We start from the raw sequence: 22788 nt of genomic DNA, 5'->3' as shown, positions 1-22788 counted from the left end.
ATGACTAAGGACCCATTTCTGGTAATGAAAGTATGGTGTCTTAACCCAAAAGAAGCCAGTGGAATTTTTTTTTTTAATATATTTTATTGATTTTTTACAGAGAGGAAGAGAGAGAGATAGAGAGTTAGAAACATCGATGAGAGAGAAACATCGATCAGCTGCCTCTTGCACACTCCCTACTGGGGATGTGCCCGCAACCAAGGTACATGCCCTTGACCGGAATCGAACCTGGGACCCTTGAGTCCGCAGGCGGACGCTCTATCCACTGAGCCAAACCGGTTTCGGCCCAGTGGAATTGTTAAATATTTTATTTTATTTTTGTCATCTATTTACTATTGCAACCTCAACTAGGTATATATTGATATGAAATACTTTTAAAATATAGTCTTTTTTTTTTTTAAATAATGGAACCTATACAAAAAGATCACATACTGCTAGACAGGATGTTGAAATGATTGGTGTTTAATGTTTTTTAAAGCCTTCATTTTTGTTAGCATAAAGTCCCTTTAATTATTTTCCATTTCCAGTAGGGTTTCATTGTGAGGTTTATTGTATCAAGTCAGTACCAAGTTTTACAATTTAGTCATTCTGAATTCCAAGTCATTTAAGGTAAAAGTGGAAATGTGAATCTTCATAAATTAATTTCTTCTTCTCTTACATCTAAGTCCTCATCCTTTTCATCATCACCTTCTGCGTGTTGATTCTTTCTAAGTTGACAGGTGGGTACTTGTCCTGTTCCAGACACACACTTAGCTAACAGTGATCTCTGAAGAGGCCACTTGGAATTCGTTCCTGCAATATCTAAATGAGATGACTTCTCTGGTGGACACGGAGATTTCAGAAAACCTCTTAGTCTTCTTCTTCAATCAAGCTTTTGTATATGCTGGTAGGCAGCAGTGTAGGCCTTTAAAGGTTTACCATGAAATAACATTTCAGTAGTGATACATTCTGAAAATAGGGCCTTTATATTCTTTATTTTCTGCTTTTCAAAATTATCAGTAGTTTCCTCCAGACGACGAGTTGTTCGGGTAGCACCCCAGGTAGCTCTCTGTAGTTTGGTTTCTGCCTGTGAAATAACAGGGCAGTCAGATGGGTTTCGCTGACATGTTCTTTCTGAGTTAACTATTTGGTTTCTTGATTCCTGGCTGTTAATGTTGCTTTGAGTTCATCTCCCTTCATTTTTATAATGGTTCCATAAGCTTTTTAAAAAATATTTATATTATATTTTTTTAAAGTTTATTGATTTTAGAAAGACAGAGAGGAAGAGAGGGAGGGAGGGGAGAGAGAAACATCGGTTTGTTGTTCCATTTATTTATGCATTCATTGTGTGATTCTTGCATATGCCCTGACCAGAGATAGAACCCACAACCTTGGTGTATGGAGACGACACTCTAACCAACTGAGTGACCCTACCAGGGCCATAGCTTTCAATGGTTCAACTACTTTGGCTTCAGGTCTTTCAACTGCTGCTTGTTGGTAATCCTGAAGTTTGGCAAACTCATCAGCAAAGCTTTTCAGGCTCTGCTTTAAGTTTGGGGTCTCTGTAGAGGCATACACGTTTACTTCACCAGGAGGTCTGCTTTGTTTTGCACTCTGGGAATTTCTGCACATTAGTAGCAAATACTTGGCACAGCTCTCCAAAACGCTTCTCCACATTTGTGACAGCATTTTGCAGGTGTCTGGTTTGAGCATCCCAGCTTTCCAAGCTGCACCTCAACATTTGCCTCCTGCGCCCCTGGGACCCAACAACAGGGCTCTGATGGGCTTGGGCATGCACTGGGGCAGGAGTCGCTGCTGGAGCCTGAGAGCTCACCTCCAGTTCTTTTGTATGTACTGATTTAGAATCCAAACACGGTGATTCTTGGGGAGACCAGGTGATTTCTGGGGAGAGAACTAGGAAGAAGACAGGCAAAGTCCAGGCCTGCATGGAACTTACATTCCAGTGGGAGTTTTCAGCTTGGCACAGCCAGGATTCAAACTCGGGCTTGTCAGGCTTAGAAGGCGTTGCATCCATCCTGAGCTCTGTTGAATTGAGCTACTTCATAGCCACCAGGTACCAACACCAGAGTTCACAGGACAGCAGATGGGAAAACATGACAAGAACAGTAAGTTCTAGCTCATCATTTAAAAACTTGCATGTTGGAATCATAATTTATTCAACTGTGTTTGGTGGTTTTCTTCCATTTGTTACTACCGAGGATTTTGTGATGAACTTTCCTGCAGAGACCTTCCCACCTCTGTCAATGGACATCTGAAGGGTAACTTGTGGTGCAGAGGTAGGCTTTTTTACAGGAGTTTTTTGGAACCTGGGTTCATGTAAGCTCGACGAGGATTTTATTTGGGACTGGGCTTGTCAGAGTCTCAGTATTTTGGGCCCAAATGGCCTGAGCTCCCTGGAAATGGCTGTGCCAGTGGCAGAGCATCTGGGTCGAGCCGCATCATGGGTTCAGAATGGACGAGTCTCCTTTGCACGCGGTCTGGAAGAGGGGACGGCCAGCAGTGTGTGCAATAGTCAGGCCCCACCATGTCACCCTGGGGCCCTCACCCTTAGTTCTCATTTATAGCACAGGGCACATACAAGGTATGGTCATGGGCGATTCCAAGAACACACGCTCAGCACAGCTCCTGCTTCATGGCTGGCCCTACGAAGGTTGCAGCTGTTACTGCTGTGATGATGGGCATCCTTTAGCAGATCCATGGGAATGGATTTACAAAGCTGAGGTCTCCCAAATACCCCTTTTAACTCTTCAGGCCATTCCAACTCCTTACCTAACATTTTGGATCTTAATGGCTCAGAAATAGAGCTAGTCAGAGGAACTTCCACCCCCACCCCCGCCCTCCCAGAGACCCAGCACACTGAGCTGAACTTGCTTTAGAGTGCACGCCACCGAGCAGTGTTTTTGACCATTTGTCCCAGTATATGTGCACAATTTAACAATCCATGATATTTTCACTTATAATTGTATCACTTACTTGTAAGTTATAAATTATTCATAAATTACATACATGTATAAGGTCAAACCATATGCAGTTGCCATTTTTGTAGGTCACAACAGCCAAACACCTACGATTTCATGTGGCAGTTTTAAAACTTAAAATATTAGGAAGCCCAAATTTATTTTTTACTTTTTAGATAACACACAAATAGAAGTGCTCATCTGTTTTGGTGACTTTGGGCAAAATAGTTGCTATTGCAAAGCCTGCTTCCTGATCTGTGGAGATAATAATGATAGCAATGTAGTGAGATGAAATATATATGTATATATGAATTAATTATTGTAATAAGGGTGCAGTCAAAAGGAAGCCATTATTAGCTCAACACTTTAAATTACATTTATACACTTGTTTTACAAAAATGGAGCCATACTTGCCCTAGCCAGTTTGGCTCAGTGGATAGAGCATCGGCCTGCAGAACCAAGGGTTCCTGGTTCTGGCCAAGGGCATGCACCTTGGTTGTAGGCTCCTCCCCAGCCCAGGCCCTGGTCGGGGGCTTGTAGGAGGCAACCAATTGATGTGTTTCTCTCACATTGATATTTCTCTCTGTCTTTCCCTTCTCTCTTCCACTCTCCCTAAAAATCAATGGAAAAATATCCTCCGGTGAGAAATAACAAAAATTAAAATAAATTAAAAAAAATGGAGCTATACTTGCTCTGCTGCTTGTTAATCTACCAGCACAATGGGCATTTCTAGATATAATCCTCCGTGTCATGCATAGTGGCTGCATCACACTTGCTCGTGGATTTTTAACACGTTTTCACTGAATTCCTATTGATGACCATTTTGGTTGTTGAGTTTTTCGCCTCTGTGTAGTTTTAGCTCTGAGCAGATTGTGTTTTTTGGGTAAATCCCTGACCAAGGCAGCCTTTTCTTTGATTCCCACCTGCACTCTGGGAGGGGAAAGTGTGTTTGAAATGGACAGAAGTTTTGAGTGGGAATTTTGGGGTGTAGAGGTGGGGTGGGATTCTGTTGGCCCAAGGATAGCTGTAAAAACAGATAAAGAGTCTGGTTATAACTAGCATGCTGATGGAAGCAGGGACAACCATGCACTTACAAAACCTTCCTTGCAGATAGTTTTAAAGATGCCCTTTTGTGATTTGAATATGTCCTGACTCCATCCACCAACTGAAACTATTCAGGTTTGGAGGCCGCAAAGATCCTGAGAATCAGCAAGATGCCCATGGGTATTCCAATTGGGGAACCTTGTGGAAATCATGGGTCTGGTTCTGTAGGTCTGGACGGCATCCTGGAACCTGTATTGCCGACCGGCTCCCAGGTGTTGCAATGCAATAGGAGGTGGGTCATGCTCTGAGGAGCAAAGTTCAAGAGTGTTCTTCATTGCCCTGCCGGCGTGACTCAGTGTTTGTGCATGGACCTATGAACCAGGAGGTTTCGGATTGATTCCCAGTCAGGGCACAGGCCCTGGTTTCGGGCGGGATCCCCAGTGGGGAGTGTATAGGAGGCAGCTCCAGGTGATTAGGGCCTGCTGTGCTTTCCCATTCACTTGCCCTTTTAAGGTCTTTGTGCCTTGATTTTCTCATCTCTGTAATGGGGATAAGATGTATCTGGAGGTTCTGGGGGCCAGTCTCTTTCCAGCATGTTTCTGCATTCCTTGCCTTGGGGCCCTTTATTCTTTCTTCAAAGCCAGCACTGTAGCATTTTCAAATCTCTCTCTCTGCCCCGACCCTCCTGCTTCCCTTTCTCTGATAAGGACCCTTGTGGTTACATTGAGTCCGCCTGGATAATCCAGGATAATCTACAGCTCAAGACCCTTAACTTAATCATAGCTGTGGAGTCCCTTTTGCTATGTTTGGTGACATACAGATATTGGGGCCTTAGGACATGGACATCCTTGGGAGCCATTGTTCTGTCCCCCTCAGTGAGCATAGCAAGAAAGAGCAGGGTTCCCAGTTCCCATGTGTGTCTTCACTTGGCTGTTTGGCCTCTTTGTGCCTCACTTTCCTCAAGTATGTCACAGGGCGAGGTATCTGTTTCCTGGGGCTGTCAGAGGAGGGAAGGAGTTGGTGATGACAAAGTGCCGACCACGTTCCAAGCACTGGGCTCCTGTGTCAGTCCCTGCCATAACCAGCTGTACGTTCGGGGGCAAGTCCCTTGCCCACCTGTGACCACCCCACCCTGGACTGTTCCCCTATTACTTCAATGAGGGGCTTGGCCACGTGACTTTGAAGTTCTCTTTCAGTGTTGTTGACAATCCATCTATGGCCGTGTGTGTGTGTGTGTGTGTGTGTGTGTGTGTGTGTGTGTGTGTGTAGTGAGGGTGGGTGGGATGGAGACGGGAGAGACACTTTGTGAAATGTTTATATTTTATGCCTTTTGATGTAATTCCAGTCAAACCAGATCTTAAATCATGCAGCAGGAAGCTCCTTTAATTTTTAATTTGTTTTTCTTAGAAATGATTATTTCCACATTGAGCTCAGAGACACTCGAGTCTCATCCTGTCTTCCCTCCTTTATTGTTCCTAAAACTCCCCAGGCCACTGTTTACTGCTGCCAGTCAGGTGGGCTTTGTGCAAAGCAGGCCCTTGGAGCCAGCAGTTGCCCTGAAAAGGCGATGCACAGAGAAACTCGGGTTCACCCTGCCCCTCAGGAGAACTGTCATGTCTGTAGGGGAACTCTGTGTAGCTTGTCCTAGATAGGCTGGGGTGGGGCTGTCAATGCGAAGAAATCCAACCTGCAGAATTCCCTGCTAAAACCCACAATTGTGTTTTACAAGACAAGTTGAGAGGGAGAGCTGGGGTGGGGGCTGAGGGGAGGCGTAGAACTGGATTTCTTGGGAGGCAGGACTTCTCCGTGTTTAAATTTTGATGCCAATAAGTTAGTCCTGGTTTTGAAGAACAATAGAGTGAAGAAGAAAAGAAAATATCATTAATAAATTTCACAAGAACTGAGGCAACAGATACTTTTTATCTTTAAGAGACTTAAGCCCTAAACAAGTCAGAGGTGGCCACTGGCAGCTTCCCTGGCCCTGGAGGATGTAGGGATGGAGCTGGGGGAATATTTGTGAATGGGGGTGGGTGGGGTTAATGCTTCACCTGAAAGTCAACTTCAAAGTCTTGTTCTTTACAAGCAAGCTAGGACACCAGAGAGTCCTGTGAGGGGCTGGCGGTGCCTCTAGGCTGGGTCTGCAGAAATTCTACAGGGCCCCTTAGCCGAGCAGACTTCCTAAGGGTCAGGATGGGGTGGGGGCACGGTAGCCGGCTTGGGACAAAGCATATAATTTGCTGTGCCTCAGTTTCTTCGTCTGTAAAAAGAGGGTGGCTTTTAGCTCATAGTATTGCAAAGGTGAGATGAGCTAGTGGGGGCAAAATTTGCCCAGTGAAGAGCAGCTGTGGGACTTCAAAATGGAAACAGCTTCATTATTGTTTTCTGATTGTAACTGGAGTCTCTCAGCCTCAGCCCATTGACTCCTTGATCCAGAGACTCCTTGCTATGGAGTGTCCCCTGCGCTGTAGGATGTTTAACATCATCCCTGGCCTCTGCCCATGAGGTGCCAAGTCGGGGCAACCAAAGCTGTCTCCAGGCATTGCCAAGTGTCCCCCATATAACTAAGTTATAACTAAAATGCATGCCTATTGTAAACACAACCAAAACTAAACCCAAAACTGTATCAGACAATATAGGAGAACATGAAGAAGAAATAACTATCTAGGTGTCTGTTCCCATTGAAATGTACATAATTACAGAGGTTTTTCTTTTTAAAATATATTTTTATTGATTTCAGAGATAAAGGGAGAGAGAGAGAGTTAGAAACATGAACGATGAGAGAGAATCATTGATCAGCTGCCTCCTGCATGCCCCCTACTGGGGATCGAGCCTGCAACCTGGGCATGTGCCCTGACCTGGAATCAAACTGTGACCTCCTGGTTGATAGGTTGATGTTCAACCACTGAGCCAGGCCGGCCAGGCTACGGAGGTCTTTCTAAGCAGACACACACAAAGTACACACACACATACACAAATATTAAATATGAATTTAACTTTTAATACAAATGGTCATATACATACTATTTTATTGTTATACTAGAGGCCCAGTGCACGAAATTCGTGCATGGGGGCGGGGGTGTTCCTCAGCCCGGCCTGCACCCTCTCCAATCTGGGACCCCTCGAAGGATGTCTTACTGCTGGTTTACAGGGATCGGGCCTAAACCAGCAGTCGGACATCCCTCTCACAATCCGGGACTGCTGGTTCCAGCCACTCACCTGCCTGCCTGCCTGCCTGCCTGCCTGATTGCCCCTAACCACTCTGCCTGCCGGCCTGCTCACCCCCAACTGCCCCGCCTCCCCTGCTGGCCTGCTTGCCCCCAACTGCCCCCCCTGCTTGCCCTCACCTTCCCTCCCCACTGGCCTGCTCACCCCCAACTGCTCCCCTGCTGGCCTGCTCATTCCAAACTGCCCCCACCGTTGTCCTGATCACCTCCAACTGACCCCCACTGATGGCCTGCTCACCCCCAACTGGCCCCCTTGCTGGTCTGCTTACCCCCAACGGCCCTTGCCGTCCCATCCTGGCCTGATCACCCCCCGGTGACCCAAGGTCCCAGCCCCTCCTTTTTTCTTTTTCTTTTTTTCAGCACCTCCTTGAGTGGAGGTCAGGGCCCTCTGGAAGCAAGTATCTAGGATTTATTTATCTTCTATAATTGAAACTTTGTAGCCTTGAGAGGAGGCCAGGGCCGGCCAGGAAGCTTGGCTTCCTCTATTGCCGGGGGTAACCCAAGCCTCCTGTTTGCTCCAGCTCCGTGGCCGGACGCCATCTTGGTTGGGTTAATTTGCATAGTTGCTCCTCATTGGCTGGTGGGTGTGGCTTGGCGTAGCAGGGTGATGGTTAATTTGCATGTTTCTCTTTTATTAGTGTAGATTAAGTAACATTTTATTTTACTAAAAATGTCTAACAATTTCAGAAGGAATGCACACTTATTGTAAACAGGTGGGACAATGGAGAGAGATCTTAGAGAAGGAAATAACCTCCCTTCCTACTTGGAAGATGCATGTGTATGGCATAGCATGTGTGCCCCCACACATGAAATAAAAATTTGAAAATAACACCTTGACATACTCAATGCAGAGTTCTAACATAACAGTTATTCACATATAATGTCAGTGAACTTAAGCAAAAGGTTAATTATTCAAAAGTCTAATTCAAGTGACTCATTGACATGCCCCTCTGGAGGCAGAGGAGGAGTCAGGACTCTGGTGGCCCAGTGATGAAGCCAGTTGCAGGGAGACTCATGCATCCCCAGTGACCGGCGTGCTGGAGGTTCCTGACAGCTCGTGAAGCAGGAACCCCACACTTTCCCTTTGCATGGGGCCCTGCAAACTTTGTGGCTGGACCTGGTGCAGCTCCTCCAGCTGACTCTCCAGCCTCCTTGAGGTCAGGAAGCCCTCCCATAGGAGGACAGGGACCTCGCAGACCTCCAGGTCTCCACACATGTTCACAAACCAAACCCAATTCCTTTGTAGAGGGTTTGCAAGTACCGGACATGGGCACAGAGGAGCCGGGGAAGAAAAGTGACTGCAGGGGCCGCTGGGCTTCCCAGGAAAGCCCATGCTCTGTCTCATGGGGTCACCCCTCTGATCCAGCCAGGCACTCTGGGCTTGTCACGGGCAGCAAGCCTTCAGATTTTAGGATAACTGTCAGACTTTTAAAGCGTGATGCCAATTCACACTTTGAAAAACACGAGTCAAAAGAGACTTTCTTACTAAAAACTAACCTGGACTCTTCAAAAATGTCCATGTCATAAAAGACTAAAAAGCAAAAATGACAGCACAATAGTCATAGACCAAAGGGGACTAAAGAGATATGATAGCTAAATGCAAGGCAGAGGACAACAAAGGACATTCTTGGGACAGCTGGGGACATGGGGATGTAGACTGTATATTAGTAAGAGTACGTGTACCATTATGTTGGTATGTTAATGGTATAATAATATGCTACTGTCATGCTGATATGCATGTTTTATGTATATTATGTCAAACTAAGTATGAAAACTGAGTTGTGGTTATGTAAGAGAATGTCCCTAGGAGACATACACATATCTCAGCTGTATGTCTATAGGGAGAGAGCAATGTGAGAGAATTGTATCAAGTGGTGAGTCTAAGTGAGGGTATATGAATGCTCATTGTTCATTATATTTTTTGTATTTTTAATTTTTTGGCAGTTTTCAAAATAAAAACTTGGGGAAAACATTATATGGCCTAACTTTCCCCTTCTCCCCCTTAGCAAATCTTCAGGTCAAACTGGCTCATGAGCCCCTGGTTTATGACATTTGCATTAAACTATCTGACACACAGGGAATTTCCTGCCTGACTTTTACCTCTGTGAAGCCTCCCTGATTTCCTGGGAGCTAACCTGGTCATTTGTTCTAGGCAGTTGATAATGGTAGATCTGGCCACTTGTGTAGAGGTAGGTGCCTATTTGTCTTCTCTTAATTAGGCTATGAATGGAGAAGGGAATGTTTCTTACTTTGGTATTCTTCTTCCCTCTCTCCCAAATTATAAGGACTAGAATGAGCTGCTAAGAATGTCAAGCCCACAACTCTCAGAGATTTGAGCAATAGAGTTCATTTTTCTCTCTCAAGCTTAAAAGGTGAGCAGAAAGGGGATCTAGATCTGATGTGGCCAGCACTCCACTCCATGGAGTCAGCCTTTCTATATTTTTGCCTCACTACACAAGGCTCCCATTTCCAAGGATAACTCATGGATCAAGATGGCTTCTGAAGCTCCAGCCATCACATCCACATTCCAACCCCCAGGAAGGAGAAAGGGACAAAGAAAAAATTGGGGTGGGCTATGTGCTAGCTACCTTTTGAGGAAGGTTCTCAGAAGCTTTCACACTATGCCTCCATTTGCATCTCATTTGCTAAACGTATTCATGTGGTCATTCCTAGCTGCAAGGAAGTTTGAGAAATGGAGTCTTATTTTTTTTTTAATTTTAAAAATCTTTATTGTTGAGAATATTACACATGTCCCTCTTTTTCCCCCCATTGCCCTCCTCCACCCGGATCCTGCCCCGCCCTGCCCCAAACCTTAACCACCCTATTGTCTGTGTCCATGGGTAACGCATATATGCATATAAATTCTTTGGTTAATCTCTTCCCACCTCCCCATCCCCCCCCCCCCTCAGATTCGTCAGTCTATTCCATGTTTCCATGCCTCTGGTTCTATTTTATCAGTTTATTTTGTTCATTAGACTCCTTGTTTGTTTATTTTGATTTTTAGATTCAATTGTTGATAGATATGTATTTTTTGCAATTTTATTGTTAGCTAGAGACCCAGTGCATGAATTCATGCATGGGTAGGGTTGCTCAGCCTGGCCAGCGAAAGAGGTCTATCAGGAGGCCGGTCGGCCAGTGGGCAGGGAGGGACCCTGGGAGGTTGGCTGTGGGAGCTCACTGACCACCAGGGGGAAGCTCCTGCATTGAGCGTCTGCCCCCTGGTGGTCAGTGCGTGTCATAGTGACTGGTTGATCGGTTGTTCTGGTCGTTCTGGTCATTTGGCTTTTATATATAGATATTTTTTATCTCTTCTTCCTCCACCCCTCCCCTCCTCTTCCTCCTCCTCCTTCTCTTTCTCTTCTTCCTCCTTCTCCTCCTCCTTTTTCTTTCTCCTTTTCTTCTTTGACCCTTCAACATTTCATGTAAAACTGGTTTGGTGGTGATGAACTCCTGTAGCTTTTTCTTGTCTGTGAAGCTCTTTATCTGACCTTTAATTCTAAATGATAGCTTTGCTGAGTAGAGTAATCTTGATTGTAGGTCCTTGCTTTTCATCACTTTGAATATTTTTTGCTACTCCCTTTTGGCCTGCAAAGTTTCTATTGAGAAATCATTTGATAGTTGTATGGGTGTTCCCTTGTAGGTAACTAACTGCTTTTCTCTTGCTGCTTTTAAGAGTCTGTCTTTGTATTTAACCCTTGGCATTTTAATTATGATGTGTCTTGGTGTGGTCCTCTTTGGGTTCCTCTTGTTTGGGACTCTGCGCTTCCTGGACTTGTACATCTATTTCTTTCACCTGGTAGGGGATGCTTTCTGTCATTATTTCTTTAGATAATTAAATTTCAATTTCTTGCTCTCTCTCTTCTCCTTCTGGCACCTCCATGATTGAAATGTTGGTTTGCTTGAAATTGTACCAGAGGCTCATTATACTATCTTCATATTTTTGGATTCTTTTTGCTCTTCTGATGGAGTGTTTTTTGCTTCCTTCTATTCCAAATCTCTGATTTTATTCTTGTTGTCCTCTACTGTTGATTCCCTGTAAATGATTCTTCATTTCAGTTAGTGTATCCTTCATTTCTGATTGGTCCTTTCTTATGTCTTTGATGTTCTCACTAAGTTCCTTGAAATTATCACCAAGTTCTTTGACATTCTCACTAAGTTCCTTGAAGCTCTCATTAAGATCTTTGAGCATCCTTGTAGCCATTGTTTTGAACTCTGTATCTAGTATTTTGCTTGCTTCCATTTCATTTAGTTATTTTTCTGGAGATTTCTCCTGTCCTTTCATTTGTGACATGTTTGTTTGTTTTTTTGTCTCCACATTTTGGCTGCTTCCCTGTATTTGTTTCTATATGTTAGATAGAACTGCTATGTCTCCTGGAATTGGTAGAGTGGCCTTGTGTAATAGGTGTCCTGTAGGATCCAGTGGCTCATACTCCCCAGTCACCTGAGCTGGGCACTCTAGATGTGCCCGTGTGGGGGTTGTGTCCACTATCTTGTTGTAGTTGAGCTTTGATTGCTGTTGGCATCCCTGGGAGGAATTGACCCCCAGGCCAATTGGCTGTGAGGACCAGCTGCTACTACAGTGGAAAAGTTGCTGTGCAGGAGACACTCCTGTGGAGCAGGACTTGCTTCAGTGGGGCTTTGGTGCTCACTGAGTTCGCCCTTTGAATGTGTGGCTTGTGGTGTGGTCTGAAGCTGTCCCCTGGGTACACTGGCTCGGGGGCCTCCTGGGAGGTGCAAAGTCAGCCACTGCCTGTGCCCTGCCTGGGGCCACCTGTCAGGAGCAACAGAGCAATCTGCAGATGGCTGCTACTTTTGTTGGGCTTAGAGGTGGCCAGAAGAGGCCAAGCTGTGAACCTTGGCAAGCTGCTACTAGTGAAGGGCCTAGGGCCACTTATGGAGAGGTATGGGGCATACTGAGTTCAGCTGCTACTTGTTTGAGAGATTTTAGGAAAGTCTGAAGCCTGAGCCAGAACAGGCCATTCATATGGAAAAGCTACTGCAAACAGTTTGGGTGGAGCTGCAAATTGGATGGGGCAGGGTCTCAGGGAGTCACAGTGTGAGCCAGGTTGATGAAGACTCAGATAGCGCCTGCCAGTCAGCTCTGTGTGTGTGTGTGTGTGGGGGGGGGGTGTCTCAGTAGAGGAACAATGACCTCTGCCAGCACTTTTGTCTGGGAGAAAGCTGCTCCCAGTTCTTCCTCAGATTCCAGACCATTTAGTTCCTACCTGTATGTCTCTGGGTCCTTTAAAGCTGCTGCCCCAGCGCTGGAGCTCAGAGGGATCAAATCTGAGTAAGTCCATGCACCGGCCCTTTAAGAGGACCTGCCTGGGACTCTAGCAGCCCTTGTATCACTCAGCCACAATCCCTGCTGGTTTTTACAGCCTGAAGTTACAGGGAGTTCTCTTCCCAGCACTGGAACCCTGGGCTGATGGGTTCTCAGGAGAGGCCTCCTCAGCCAAGATATCCCTCCTTATTAAAAACATGCCATACATGGGTGTTGGACCAGCCTGTTTTATGCCTCTGCCCCTCTTACTAGTCTCAATGTGGTTTCTTTTTTAATTCTCTAGTTGTAGGGCTTCCATTTAGCCACATTTCAGACGGTTCTGAATAATGGTTATTCTGTATTTTAATTGTGATTTTGATGTGTTTTGGGAGGATGCAAGTACTGTATTTACCTATGCTGCCATTTTGGTTTCTCTGTCCGAGAAATGGAGTCTTTATTCCAAGAGACCCTGAGCCCCCCTGAAGTTCAGGGGTTCTGTTCCTGCAGAAGAGGAGAATGGGGACACTAAGGAGCAAATAGCAGTCTCTGCCACATCCCCAAACCAGCAGAGGGCCTGGCATATGCTGAATCAAGAGTCAGCGAACTGCACCCCACAGGCCAGATCTGGCCAGCTGCTTGTTTGCTTACAGTCCATGAGCTAAGACTAGGGTTTACATTTTTTAATGATTACATTTAAAATAGTTAAACAAGAACCTACATAAAGAACAGCCTCCATGTTGCCTCTTAGCCACTAAAATCTAAATTATTTACTCTCTGGCCCTTTAAGAAAAAGTTTGCTATCCTGTACTAGATAGTTAATACATTCTTTTAAAGATTTACCTTTTCCAGTATTTGCCAACCATTTGCCATGTGCCAAGCCCTGGAGATGCAGCCACTCGTTGTCCTCATGGGGCTCAAGGCTGGCAGGGGACAGAGATAAGACATAACTAGTGAAATGTAATTGATTATGATCATGCTCTGTGCTGTGAAGAAGTATGGGGTGCTGTGGATATATAGGATGGGGAACCTAAAATATTCTGGGCAGGCCTGGGAAGGCTGAGGAAGGACTGTTAGTTGAAATCTGAAGGAGAAGGAGTTAGTCTGGTGCTGTGTGTGTTAGGGAGGAGGAAAGCATTTTCGACACAGGGAAGAACAGGCCACGAGTGGGGAAAGATCTCAGAGTTGTCTAGAATGACAGGAGAGGTGGGAGGAGCAGCATGGAGCCGAAGGAAATGCTTCTCCGCCAGGACCTGCAGGAAACCTATCAGCTGGAGTGCTGCACGTCGTCGTCTCGGCTGTTTCTGTTTTCAGCAGCCTCTCAAATCCCATAAAATAGCCACTGCTAAAATGTGCCCATCGCCCGTCTTTCTTTTCGTCATTCCCACTGCCTTCCTTTGAATCTCTTATAGAAAAAAAAAAAAAAAAAAAAAAAAGCAGGGATTCCAGAAAGACTGGCCCAGCCACATGGAAAGCGGCCCAGGAAACTGCTTGGTGATGGCTGCAGATGCCGTGAGAAGAAAATTATCCTGTAATTGAAGGGGAAATTCTTTATTAGGGTCGTTGAAGAGGTCTACGAGCTGCTTTCATCTGTGGCTTGCTCCACGCTATAATTAATTTGGATTCAGGAGGCTTCCCAAGCCTCCAGTTGCACCATCTCTTAGGGATCAGGACCTCTGTTGTAGGCGGAGAAACTGGCGAAACTGAGATGTGGAGCTTGGGGACGGGACCTGCAACAGAGAGATGGTTTCTGAACACTGCAGGCCCCAGGCTTTCAGGAAAGAGCTCTCAAAGCCAGTTGCTCCAAAAAAGGAAGAGTTTCTTTTTAAAAAAAATAAATATTTTTTTTAATTGATTTCAAAGAGGAAGGGAGAGGGAGAGAGAGATAGAAACATCAATGATGAGAGAGAGTCATTGATTGGCTGCTTCCTGCACGCCCCCTATTGGGGATTGAGCCCGCTACCCAGGCATGTGCCTTTGACCGGAATCAAACCTGGGACCCTTCAGTCTGCAGGCTGACGCTCTATCCACTGAGCCAAACCGGCTAGGGTGGAAGAGTTTCTATCTTAAAAAAAAGAAAAGGTGTTTTTGTTATAAAACTGGTTAAATCATATTTTACATGTGGCTAGGAAAACAATAACATATTGACATGCAAATTCATGTTTCCATATCACAGCTGGCTAAGGAAAATCCTGCTATTGTCCATTGGGCTATTCTACTTTTCTTGATTCTTAACTAAAACCCCGCTCAAAAATGGTAGCTTCTTGGGTCACGTAAATAAGGAAGTCCAAGAGGTATATCTGCCTTTAGTCACGTCTAGTCTCTGGGCTTAAGTGATGTCACCAGCTTTCTCTCTCAGCCTTCCTGGCTCTGGCTCCTCACTCCTGAATGCTCTTTCTCTCTCACTCTTTTGCATTTTCTGTCTCTTTTCTGCTTTCTAGAATATGAGATGGCTTCAGTGGCTCATAGAGCTTTTTTTCCACAACCTCAAGGGAAAGATGGCTTCTTCCTAATAGATCCAGGAAAATATCAAGAGAGAACAATATTGAGAGGCACAGAGATAGTAAAAAGGATATCAAAGAATTTTATTATCGCCCAGACACTGTCCCCTCCCTTGGGTATTTTCAAGAGTGGTTTGTGAAGTTTCTAGTTACTTTCAACTGTGTTTTTTGGTGACTGGACTATTTCTGTGAAACTATATAGAAAAACAGACCCACACCAATCACCCATTATCCTACCAAGTTAATACAATCACTGCTATCATTTTGGGGGTGTCTTTCTTTTCTGGGTCCCAAAGCATGTCTGTGCCAAGTGTAATTGTGACAGTGGTGTGATAGGCAGTGTAGTTTATATGGGCTTTGGAGCTATATGGACTTGGGTCTGAATCCTACCTTTTTTTTATTCTTACCAAGTCTGTGATCTTCAGAAAGAAGGTGAGAGAGGGAGAAAGAAATCTCTCCAACCTTGGAATGAAATCCCTGAGCTCCATACTGATTGCACTGCTCCTGCCCAATGCCTGTGGCCAGGGGAATGCCAGGTGCTGATTGGCTCAGGTCTGAGTTACCTGAACCAATCACGGTGGGAGATAGTGAGTGTCTTGATTGGCTTAGGCGGGTGGAGGCTGCTGCAGTTAGGAAGCCACACTGAGGACCTGCCAGCCTGTAGAGTCCCCAGCAGAATGACAGGCTGTGCCCACCTCCCCATGTGGGCCAGAGGGGTCCTTAGGAGTGAAGAACCTGAGGGGGTCTCGGGCACCTGTGACTTGACCTGTGTTCTCTGCCCCTGCAGCCTGCATCTGCAACCCAGTGTCACACCACGTTCCAGCCCACACCTTTCTCCTGGGCTCAGGGGACAACCCTAACTGCTACAGTTTGGAGGTCAGACGGGTTTTTTATTTGCTCCTTGACAAAACATGAATTCTTTCCCCTAAGAAAATAAAAGTACTTAAAAAAAAAAGAAGGAAAAAAGAAAGGGCAAAAACTCATAAAAATAAAAGCCCAATTCCCAACTCCAGTAGCAAATTGTACAAATTGTAGCTCTTAACAAACTAGACCTGGAGCAATTTACAGGCGGCAACCAGACACATTAGAATTAAGTTTCTCTTGAAGGCAGAGCCAAAGGCAGGGTGGAGGCAGAGAAGGTCTTCAGGGACAGGATCCCTAAGGCTTCTGAGGCAGAGATTTTAATCACTGTTGTCCATACTGCGGTTTATTGAGCACCTGCTATGTGCTCGGCATGGCTCAGTGTGTTGTCTGTCATCTATCAACCTTCCAGCGGCCTCCTCTGACAAGAGGAAGCTTCGGCACCGGGGTAGGTGGCTTGCCTGCAGGCACGCTGTGTGCTGGCTGTGAGCTGGCCCTCAGGCCTGTGTCTCTTTCTCCAAGCTCCTGACCACTGCCCTTCACTGCCTCTCTTCAGATCTGAGGTTTGAGAAGGTTTGCAGAGTTGAGGGTTCGGGGGTGAGTTGGGGCCCGAGGCAGACAGAGCCTCCTGGTTTCTGGTCTGCTGGGTTTTGTCATGGCCCACATAGGACTTTTCAAGCCAGCTGGAGAAGGGGAATTATTCTTTTTTATTTTTTACTCCCTGGATTCTTCCACAAAGTGAATTGACTTCAGTGAGCCTCGGGTTTACCTTCTTGGGTTTATTTTATTCTATTTTTCTTGGGGTTTTTAGATGAAATGGGAAGCAGAGTACAATGGACCTTTCCAGGGGGCAAGTTCCCTGGACTTGGAGAGGAATGAGAGTCCCTTCTCAGGCTGACTTGGTGGGAAGAGGCAGACCTGAGAGTCAAGATCACTTTACCCAGGGATAAGTGCGAAAAAGAAAGCAGGGTAAGGGCAGAGAGGACTACTCCCGGTGCGATCAGGGGGCCCTCTCTGTGGAAGCCCCTCTTAAGTGGAGCCCTGAATGATGGGAAGGAACCAGCTATGGAGAGTCCGGGGAAAGAGGGCCACAGGCAGAGAGCAAGGTGCTAAGATCTAAAGGATGGACAGGAGCTAGCCAGGGAAAGGGGCGGGCGGGTGGGAGGCAAGGCGCTCCCGGAAGAAAGACCTGTGTGATCTGTCGTGCCAGAATGTCTCTAGGCCCCATGGAAGTTTTCCCCACTGCCAGCTATGATGTCACCTGATTCTATGCCTCAGTGGTCTCCCACCTTGTGACCCAGGGAGCCCACTCGTGGTCAAGGAACATGGTCATTGGGTCATTAGGGCTTGCAGAGGTGGGGCTGTGGGTGTCACCCTGACCTCCATGGGGTTAGAAAGTGGCTGGTAAGGAAGGTGTGTCCCCCGCCCTCCCTCCCCATGGGCACTCGAGAGCTTGTTTAGCAGCTGCCTTCACCCTCAGGCTTAACAACCTGTGAGGCAAACAGCCCTGGAGGGACGCAGCACCCAGCTTCTGGGCTCAGCGCCGGAGGGAAGGAGAGCACGCTTTGCTGAGAAAGCATGAGTAGTCACTTATAAAGTGCTTTCTTTTTTCTTTCTTTTCCTCTTTCCAGTTGAGAGCAAAAGGCACCGCCTTATCCTGGAGGCAATGTCAGGTTGTTTTCCAAAAGTGAAAATTGATATTTGCTCTCTGAGCTGTGTTGATCTTCATTTTAGTGGCCCTCCAGGCAAGCAAATAAAATATCCGTTTCCGGAATGGAAGAGCAGAGAGATGCAGTAATTGAGGGGCAACAACCCAAAATTTAGTATGGATGGTTTGTTTAAATATTCATCGGGTCTGTTTAAACATTCCAGATCATCAGAATGCTATCCTGGGGAGGCAGTGGAGCGCATATTTAAACAGCCAAGTGCGTGGGTCTTGAAGACTTGGGCTTCAGTCTTCCTCTTGCCTCTTACCAGCGCTGAGAACTTGGGCAAGTCCCTATCCTTTGAAAGCCTCAGTTTACTTGAATAAGAAATGGAAATAATAAACCTTTCTCAAAGGATTGTGTGAATAGCAGATGGTCAATGCATGTTTGAATATACATAAGGCGATTAGGATAGTGCCTGGGACTCGACAGCAGTTCATGAACTTTAAATTATTCATATTAATAATAAAACTAGTGTAGTAGTAGTATTAATGAGTGGCAGATGCTAGAGCTACACATTCTAAGTTCAATTACCTGGTTCTGCCACTTACTTACCAGCTCTGTGACCTCAGGCAAGTTACTTGACTTCGCTGAGCCTCATTTTTCTCGACTATAAAATGGAGATGATCATAAAGCATGGTTTTTATGAAGATAAGATGAACAAGAACTTAGAACTGAGCCAGATGCAGGGTGAGCACTACCTGAGGGTTAAATTATTGTGGGCAGTATGTAGTTATTTGGTTGGTGCTAAAAAGTATTTTTCCTGAGTGCAGGGCCTTGGCCCTATTCTCCTTTATATTCCCGGTGTCTGCAACAGTGTTGGGCACATAGTAGGTACTTAATAAATTTCTCCAGCTTTGTTGAGTAAGTGACATGGAAGACGGTGAATCATTCCTGTGTTTCTGTGCAGATGGAGGATCCTGTGTCCCTCTGTGTGCTGATCACTTTGGTGAGTCTAGAATGGGAGCCCTTCTCCCTTGCCTCCAAGTAGGTGCCATTCATGTCCAAATCTCGTGTCTCCAAAACATGCAATGCTCAGCAAATGGGATGCAGGGCTCCTTGGTTCCCTGTGGGCTCCCAGCGCTAAACCCAGCCTGTGTCCATCAGGCATCTCCCAGCAGGGCTGCTGCTGGCCCAGGAGCCTGGGATCTCATTGGAGACCCAGTGTGTTCAGTTCCTTGGCATCTCCAGCGCTTTCTGCATAGGAGGTACTCAGGCAGGGTTTGTGGAATAGTACCAATGCGCGTAGGTGACACCTATAGGAATGCCATTTGGGTGGAATTTTGTGTTCATACACTTGAGGGAAGGGGAGACGAGGTACATATTCTTCTCAAGTCGGGGCACACAGGCTGTTGGAGGGCAGAGCTGGATTAGCAGCTAGGCCAGATGAGCAGCCACACAGGCTGCTGGCATCCCTAGGATACTAACTTAGGTTGGCCCGATGAGACCTTTCCTCAAAGAATAATGCTCACCAGACTGCCTCCATAGAAGGGTGCGCCAGTGACCTGTGGGATGCTCAGCAAGGCATGTGAGTGTAGGCCAGAATGGAATTGCTTTAGAGAATAAACCTTAGGGTCCCCGCTGGCATTGCTTCTTGGCTGGAAAGCCAGTAGAACTTTTAGCCTGCTTCCCCAGGGGTCATGTCTGGAGCAAGCTGTGATGTGCAGGGGGACATGTAGCCACAGCTTAAACCTGGCATGTTTTTCTAAGCTGATTAGAAGTCCTTTTAAAAAAATTAAGATAAGTAGCAGTATATCATGGAATAGAATGGCAAGCTTCTTCATATATTTTTAAGTTAAAGTACAGGCCTTAAAAAAAAAAAGTCAAGCCTGCTTCAGCCAAACCATCAGATCCTCAGATAGACAATGTTTGGCTCACAGAATTGGGGGGCACAAAGATGAATTCATGGGTTCAAGAACTATCTTTTTGTCTGGCTCTTCTCTCTGTCTCCTGATGTTCTTCTGCAGACAGCTAACTTGTTTGCCTTTTTCTCTGCAGTTAGGAGTGTTTTGGTGGACACGTTATGAAGTACTATATTAAAACCATGAATGGGACCCAGGCAGCTCATCTCTCTTTCATTCCTTCTGTGAGACTGACTTCTGGGTGGAGGGAACTCTCGATCTTGAACTCCCTTAGAGAGTGGCTAGAGTTACTGTATTTTTCTGTCTATAAGAAAAATATTTTTTTTATTAAAATCATTAGACTGAAAATTGAGGGGCATCTTATACATGAAAGTCAGCTGAGGAGGGAGCTGCGGTGTTGCATACCTTGTCATACCTTGTCAAAAAGGCTTCCTCGAATCACAAGCCTTGTTGTTACTGACGTCAGCTGATGCCATAATTGGAGTTGGAGGTGCAGGTGGAGAGTGTGCAGATGCAACAGGGAGCATTCTGAATCCATAAAGATGTCAAAAAATAAAAAGATAAATACCGGTAAGCGATTGTTTTACTCTGCAAAATTCAAACTGAATGTAATCAGCTATGCAAAAGAGCATGGACCTAGAGCTACAGAGAGACAATTTGGACCTCCTCCCACTGAGTGTATGATCAGACAGTGGAGAAAACAGGAAGAGCAACTCCTTAAGATGCCAAAAAAGAAGAAGGCCTTAAGAGAAAAAAAACCCCAGCAAAATGTTTAAACTATAGATTTCTTAATTTTGGGTTGGAAAAGTGGGGGCATCTAATACACGGAAAAATACTGTAGGTGGTGCTCACACCAGTATTAGGAGGCAGAGGTTTTTTGTTTCTGGGAGAAAGCCCCAATCAAAACTAGTTAAAGGTACAGAAAGACAATGTTTGGCTCACAGAATTGGGGAGCACAAAGATGAATTCATGGGTTCAAGAACTATCTTTTTGTCTGGCTCTTCTCTCTGTCTCCTGATGTTCTTCTGCAGACAGACTTTCTTTATGCACCTGTGCAAAGTGTGGGGAGGGTCATGGACATTGACAGAGGCAGACTTACACACAAAGCAACCTTGCCCCTGGCAAGCATAGAGGCACTAGAGAGCTTGGATTTCTCAGGGTCTGCCTATAAATCCCAGGGCAGGGCTCTGCGTGGTCCAGCCTGGATCCTGTGCATGTGCATTGGCCAATCAGAATGGCCGGGGAGGTGGAGGAGTGTGGTTGGCCAGGCCTGGATTACGGTCTCACTTTAAAGATGGTAATGGGGACGTGTGTGATTGACAGCCCAATCAGAATCACATGGGAGAGGGGCAGCTCCCCAAAGGTAAGAGGGAGTCACCAGAGTAAGGGAGGAGCATCAGGCAGAAATAAACCACTATGTCCACCACCCAGGAGAAGGTATTCTCACTTGGAGAAATAGGTAGTGTCCAGTATCTTCTTGTGGTGTTAGCCCAGGTAGGGTGGGCCCTGATCTTCAACACAGTGAAATTGAGGGGTTTCCACATTCTCAGGGGCCCTATCTGCCTTCTTAGGAGAATGCTAAAAATGAAAAGAGAAAACTTGTGTCCATGCCCAGAACATGAGTTGGTCCTGATTTCTTTACATGTTAAGAGATTAGGGAGAATGTTCTAGAACAAATGGCTTGATCTTGTTGCCAGTTTCTAATTCTGCACATTCAGTGATCCAAAGGCTGGTTGTGCAGCTTGACCAACTGGTCCACTGAAGAACGGTTCAGGGACAAAACTTTTCAAGTATTTAATAGTTTTAAGCCAGAGGCCACAAAGTGATGGCATGCTTTCTTTGGCCAGCAGAGTTTAGGAAAAAAGAAAAGCAAATGCTTGCCAACATTTAAGAATTGGAATATTTCACATGAAAGCATGGATCAACGGCTTCTCCAGGAAAACCAGAAGGTCTGGCCATGCTGGCCCTGGACGCGCGCATGGCCACAGTTGGCTGGAGCTGAAGAACAGAGACCTCTTTAGACAGAGTGTAATGCTCTAGTTCGTTACAGTCTTCACCACTCCCCATTACTTCCCCCATCATTCATTCCCGTGACCTGTTTGGCTTCTGTAAACATTTACGTTTCCAATCCCTGTACAAAACAAATTCCCTGAGCAAAATCTCTGAAGAACCAGGTTGCTATCTAGCTTTGTGACCTAAGATAAGTTACTTCCTCTCTCTAAACCTGTTTTTTAAATCTGCAAGTGGGAATGAAATACTTAATTTAACCAATCCTATTGAGTATCTATGTTTCTAGATACTGGGTTACAGCAGTGAACAAGTAGACTTGTTGGAGCAGACAGGGGTAGGTGTTAGTGAGGTAAGGAGGTGGTGAGAGCACACACTGGGCAGGTGATTAAATGACAGGTTGTATCTAAATCACTTAGTCCAGGGCTTGGCAAACTGTGGCCCATGAGACAAATCCACCCGCTACCCGCTTTTCTCAATCAAGTGCTAGGGGGTGCAGTCACACCCACTAATTTACATATTGTCTGTAGGCTGCAGACTGTCTATACAATGGCAGAATTGAGCAGTTCCAACAGAGGCCACATGACTCACAAAGCCTAACATACCATTTGGCCCTTTACAGAGAAAGTTTGCCTGCTCCTGCTTTAGCCCAAAGCCTGGATAAATAGAAGGAACTCAGTAAATTGCAGCTTATTAATAGGAGTACAAATGGTCCCCTCCCTGACTCTCTGTTGCTGACTTCCAAGGCTGGGAGCTTTGATTGGGAGCCTAAACCCCTGCCTTTCTATTTGCTTGCCTAACAGCCATGCTCCTTGTTTATGTAAAACTGCAGAACCAATATTGGCTACCTGTTCATATGGCTTTCATAGAAGGTTTACTGTGGCCCCATGAGGGGCAGGTTTGGGTTGGGGTTTGCCTACTGTTCCTCTCTGTGTGTCGGATCAGGTTAATCAGACCAAATCAAGTACAGGATTGGGCAGGCTGCAGCTTGAAAGCCTGTGTAGAGAGGGCTGATCTGTGTTGACTTACATTTTTCAATGGGGTGTGTGGCGGGCCTGCTGAGGGTTTATGGTCTCATCAATGGCTCTGCCCTTATGCCAGCTCCCACAGCCTGACTCCGGGCCAGAGACCTAGCTCTCAACCATGCCAGGTGGTATGTTTTCAGCTAGCGTCGGGGCTCTCGTCAGCACAGACCTCCAGCCGGGGGTGGGGGTCACAGGGAGAAAGCAGGTGTTACCTAAATACAGGAGCAACAGCAAAGGGCCTGGGTGGATAACCATGAAGGTCAGCAGAGTCCTTGGGCCAGGCCAGTTTTATGGGTGTGTGACCTGGACAGTCACTCAGGGACCCATGCACAAAAAGGCCC

At 46.0% G+C, this 22788-nt stretch overlaps 1 pseudogene; it reads right to left on the bottom strand.

Moving 5' to 3' along the window:
- Positions 1 to 631: 631 nt before the first annotated feature.
- On the bottom strand, positions 632 to 1720 carry LOC103285913 (CBY1-interacting BAR domain-containing protein 1-like; annotated as a pseudogene).
- Positions 1721 to 22788: the final 21068 nt, after the last annotated feature.

The sequence above is a fragment of the Eptesicus fuscus genome, chromosome 12 (assembly GCF_027574615.1).
Source record: "Eptesicus fuscus isolate TK198812 chromosome 12, DD_ASM_mEF_20220401, whole genome shotgun sequence".
In the NCBI taxonomy this organism is placed as follows: domain Eukaryota; kingdom Metazoa; phylum Chordata; class Mammalia; order Chiroptera; family Vespertilionidae; genus Eptesicus; species Eptesicus fuscus.
The sequence above is the reverse complement of the archived record's forward strand: the minus strand, read 5'-3'. Positions and strand labels throughout refer to the sequence as shown.